Source organism: Desmodus rotundus, chromosome 1 (genome assembly GCF_022682495.2).
Source record: "Desmodus rotundus isolate HL8 chromosome 1, HLdesRot8A.1, whole genome shotgun sequence".
Lineage (NCBI taxonomy): Eukaryota > Metazoa > Chordata > Mammalia > Chiroptera > Phyllostomidae > Desmodus > Desmodus rotundus.
Window position 1 is genome coordinate 108,746,934 of NC_071387.1, and position 5,807 is coordinate 108,752,740.

Below are 5,807 nucleotides of genomic sequence, written 5' to 3' on the forward strand. Positions count from 1 at the left end.
AACATGCACATACAGAGGGACTGGTATTTGTATTTTTTTACTTCAAGAAAAAGGTTGTCCTCTGTTGACAAATATCAAGGGAGAAACCTAACTGTAATAACTGAAGTACAATACTTTTGCATCAAGAAATCATCTATATTGCAATTAGATTTCCCCTTTTCAACAAGCCTGCCATCCAGCTCCTGCTCCTGTCAGCACATCTGCTAGGTAGGTGTTACACTAACCTGCTGTCTCCCTGGAGGATAAGCAGACACGTTTTCCTGAAGCTCCTTCTAATGCCAACCTTTTTGCTCTCTGTTAAGTGCTGACAGTCCAGGCCTGCATTATCTGGCTAACAGGTTTACAGAAGAGTAGTCCCCAGCTGAACCAGAAGGACCTCCGTTAGTCCTAGTCTATTACATTTGCATCCCCTTAGGTAAGAGAGGCAAGATTTAAACTCTCCAGTGAGGGCAGATCCGTGGTGTGGAGTCTTTCTAAGTCATTCTGAGGTAAATACAGCCTGGGGTTTACCACAACCAAATAGTAGGGGGGATCAGTGGCATCATTTGAAAGACTTTTTAAAGAACACTGATTCTGGCTTTAGTGAACAGTACTCTGGAAGTTCTGGCAACAGAACCTTTACTCTTTGGGAGGGGGCATTTACATGATTTAGGTGGAGTCCATATTGATATTGCTGCCACTAAGTTGGACACATGACTCAGCCTCACCTATCAGTGCTATATACTTCTGACTACTGATTGGTTAAAAGATGGGCATGTGACCCAAGCCAGACCAATCAGATATCTCTCAGAGACTTGCTGAAACCACCAGGAAAGAGATGTGCTCCTGTCTTTGAGGATGACTACCATAAAGACAAGGTGAGAGCAGAGCTGTAGGTGGCAAACACTTTATCACAGGGGAAACCCACAGATAAGAGAGCCAGGAGATGGAGGAAAGAAAGAATCCTCAAGGTAGCAGTTGAGTCCCTGGATCTACCCAGGCCCCACACTAACCTTGGGCTTTTTAGTTTTGTGTACTGATAAATCTAGCCACTTCTTCTTTTCTTTAGCTTATGTTAGTTTCACTTGAGTTTCTGTCATTTTCAAACAAAACCATACTTATTAACATAGTCCTATTCACAGAATCACTCTAATTCAGGAAACCACTGAATCAGAGATAGTGATTTCTAAACTTTAGAATGTATAATGCTTTACAAAATGCTGATTTCCAGTCTGTCTTTCTTAGAGATTCTAATTCAGAAGATGGAGCCCATGAATCTATATTTGGTAAGCACTCCGGGTCTTTCTGATGCAGGACCACACTTTGGGAATCACCAAATTAGACTGTTCTCATAGGCCACAGTTTCAGAATGAAGGAAGGTAACTGGGTGCCTACCACGAGGCCCAATCCCTCAGCTAGGTAAGGTACTTACCTCACTGAATCCCCAGAACAACCTAGTGAGGTTTCTCAAAAGAGAAATAAGAGCTGTTCTCTTACATTTGCAAAATGGATTTTGGATTGAAGTAGAACAGCAACTCTACTCTTTTAACAAGGGCAGATAGATGCAAGAAATAAAAGAATCCAAAAAGTTTTCATTGGCTTTCCAGATGTTAATAATTCCAAGGACACATGAAACTAGGAGAAGTTAATTGACTTCTTAAATGAAACCTATGGGTTTTATACATGTGGGCAAGAGAAGATGATGCTCCTTCTAATAGAGAGGGTCATTACCAAGGTACAGAGTCTGCATGGTAAACACCAGAGGTGAAACTATGAGAAACTGCCATTTTATCAGCTATGATTTGAATCACCCTGTTTTGTGAAAACTTGAAACTGGACTTCTGTACAGCTGGTCTTGGATCACTGGTATTTGCAATTTTTGTTTCTGATTTTGAGTTTAAACTTATAAATCTGAGGCTGAGTTCTTCTGAAGAAGACCCTGAGATGAGAATTCATAGGCTGTTGATATACTAAGGAAGTCCTTACAGGAGAAACCCACTTGGGAAGTACAAGAAGACAGGCAAAAGTGGGATTTCAGGCAAAGTTCCACAGTGGGTCACTCCAGCCTGATCCTGCATAGGACTCTGGAGTTTAAGGTGTAACTCAGAGTTTGTCCTGACCTGAGGCAAGAGAGTTGAAATTTACACTCCTGCACCCAGAAGTCATTTACTAAAGGATCCTCAGAGTGATATAACTTCAGAGCACATCTAGTTCAGAACATCCAAGTAAATTTGTTCCTATAGCCTGAGACATCTCTCTTCCACCGAAGACTTACTTGAGCACAGCAACAGAAGAAAAAGCACATCAAAGTATTAAGCAAGAGACACAAGAGATTATCAAAGGAATCCAGGGGTATTTGGCTAGAGTCCCAGTAGTGCCTGGTTCAATAACACTGATTTTCTTGATGACTTGACAAATCTAGTAATTTTTATTTATTTTATGAATTCACCAGTGGACCATTAGTGAATGACAGGTTGGTTTTATAACATGGCCCTGATCTAATCTCAGAATAAAAGATTAGAAAGTATCCTTCAGGTTGCCATCTCTCAGACATGCCCAGCTCTTAATATTTTTTATGCCCCCAATGTGCATAAAAAGGCCTAGCCTTTGGTTTTTTTTTCATTAACATTGTTTCATTCATTAAAGTGAGTAATCCTAGTTGAAGAACACACATATGATCCATGGGAACCAAGAAGCAACCTTTGAGTAAAGAAAACTGTAGATTTTTTTATTACAAAAGTGAGATATGCCAGAAGAAGTCAAATTAAAAGTGAAAAAAACAAAATGGAAAAATCTCTTAAGTAGCATTGCCTAGAGGTAAGCACATTCCCGTGGTTAATCCTCTTTATTTATTCTTTATCTAAAATAGATTTTATTGATTATGCTATTACAGTTGTCCCATTTCCTTCCTTTATTCCCCTCTGCCCTGCACACCCCCTCCCACCTGCATTCCCCCGCCCCCCTCTTAAGTTTATGTCCATGGGTTGTACATATAAGATCTTTGGCTTCTACATTTCCTATACTATTCTTTTCCTCTCTCTGTCTATTTTCTACCTACCATTTATGCTACTTATTCTCTGTACCTTTTCCCCCTCTCCCCCCATCCCACTCCCCCACTGATAACCCTCCATGTGCTCTCCATTTCTGTGATTCTATTCCTATTCTAGTTGTTTGCTTAGTTTGTTTGTTTGTTTTTAAAGTTCGGTTGTTAATAGCTGTGAGTTTGTTGTCCTTTCACTGTTCATATCTTTTATCTTCTTTTTCTTAGATGAGTCCCTTTAACATTTCATATAATAAGGGCTTGGTGATGATAAACTCCTTTAATGTTATGTTGTCCAGGAAGCACTTTGTCTACCCTTCCATTCTAAATTATTGCTTTGCTGGATGGAGTAATCTTAGGTGTAAGTCCTTGCCTTTCATGACTTTGAATACTTCTTTCTAGCCCCTTCTTGCCTGTAAGGTTTCTTTTGTAAAAATCAGCTGATAGTCTTATGGGAACTCCTTTGTAGGTAATGTTCTCCTTTTCTCTTGCTGCTTTTAAGATTCTCTCTTTATCTTTAATCTTGGATAATGTAATTATGATGTGCCTTGGTGTGTTCCTCCTTGGGTCTAGCTTCTTTGGGACTCTCTGAGCTTCCTGGACTTCCTGAAAGTCTATTTTCTTTGCCAGATTGGGGAAGTTCTCCTTCATTATTTTTTCAAATAAGTTTTCAACTTCTTGGTCTTCTTCTTCTCCTTCTGACACCCCTATGATTCGGATGTTGGAATGTTTAAAGTTGGCCCCGAGGTTCCTAAGCCTCTCTTCATTTTTCTGAGTTGTTTCTTTATTCTGCTCTGGTTGAATATTTCTTTCTTCCTTCTGCTCCAAACCGTTGATTTGAGTCCTGGTTTCCTTCCTGTCACTGTTGGTTCCCTGTAGATTTTTCTTTATTTCACATGATGCAACCTTCATTGCTGCCTGGGTCGTTTTTATGCTGTTGAAGTACCCAGTGAGTTCCTGGAACATCCTGATTACCAGTGTTTTGAACTGTGCACCTGATAGGTTGGCCATCTCTTCATTGCTTACTTGTATTTTTTTCTGGAGCTTTGAACTGTTCTTTCATTTGGGCTTTTTTTTTTTTTTTCCCCTCGGTGTGCCTGTTACTTATAAGGGGCGGAGCCTTTGGTGTTCACCAGGGCAGGGTAACCCACGTTGCTGTGTTGTGGATGCTGTATGTCGGGGAGGGGTCTGAGAGGGAACAGTGCTGCTTGCTCCACTCTCTGCCGGTTTTCAGTCACTTCCCCAGCTATCCACAATCAAATTGGGCCTTTCTGGTGCTGATACCCAGGTGGGTGGGTTTGTGTACATTCTAGGACCCTGTGGGTCTCTCCAATAAACTCTCCTGTGAGGCTGGGAGTTTCTCCCACTGCCGCCTCAACACCCACAGGTGTTTTTAGGCAGAGGTTCTGAGGCTTTATTTCTCTGCACTGGAACCCTGGGTTGCATAGTCTATCTCACTCCCCAGTTGTTCATCCCAGTTTATCTGCATGCAAATGTGGGACCACCCAGTCTGCAATCTGACGCCTTGCTGGGTCTGCCAGCCACAGCCTTTTCCACCCAGTCCTCCAGCTGCACCTTGCTAGAGTCTTCTCCACCAGGCTGCCCATCTCCGCCCCTCCTACCAGTCTTAATGAATGTTTTTTCTTTAACTCCTTGGTTGTCAGACTTCCATACAGTTCAATTTTCTGCCAGTTCTGGTTGTTTTTTTGTTTTTAAATTTGTTGTCATCCTTCTTTTAGTTGTGCGAGGAGGCAAAGTGTATCTACCTACACCTCCATCTTGGCCGGAAGTCCTATTTAATCTTTTTTTTTTTTAAGATTTTATTTTTAGAGAGAGGGAAGGTAGGGAGAAAGAGAGGGAGAGAAACATCACTGTGGGGTTTTCCCTCACATGCCCCCTACTGGGGACCTGGCCTGCAACCCAGGCATGTGCCCTGACTGGGATTTGAACCAGTGACCCTTTGGTTTGCCAGCCGGCTCTTGATCCACTGAGCCACATCAGGCAGAGACTCTTTATTTATTCTTCTAGTTATTTAGTCAATCCCCTGCTGATGGACATTTAGGTTGTTTCCAATTTTTTACTAATACGATATTTCAACAAACTTTTTTTTGGTCTATAGTCTTAAAGATAAGGATGGCAATATCTTGTGCACAAGGACAGACTCCTTGAAGGAGAATCATTGATACCGAGACTCACACATTAAACATTTTAAAGGAGGAGTCAAATACTTACTCCCTATCCCAGCCTAGAAATGGCACTAATGTATACTGTCACCAGCAGGGGTTAAGTGCTAATTTCTTCAGTTATTTTAATCTTAAATGGAAAAAATTATCTATATATATCATTTATTGAATTGGCCTTTGTGCATACAACATAGCACCCACCAAACCTCATTGCTGTCATAACCTGTTTGAGTCCTTTTCCTCCAAGCCATTTCAAAGTGCATCTTGCATTGGCTTTCAGTGCATTTGCAGTGTTGTGCAGCCACCACCATCTCTAGTTCCAGGACATTCTCACCGACTCAGAAAGATAATCATTTTTAACCACCTTTGTATGGTACTGAGTGGACACACATGGCTTATTGGAGGCTTTGGGGAGGGAGGAACAACACTTTGAGTAGAAAAGTGACCATCATGTGAGGTTAGAGATTAGATAATATTTTTATACTGTGCTATAAAATTTCTAGGACTTCAAGTGTTCCTTTCAGCACTTGCCCAATGTGCTACTGTTTTTAAAGAATCCCTATTGCCTGACTAGTTTAAAACACTGAGCTGGGGGCTTAGTAAAA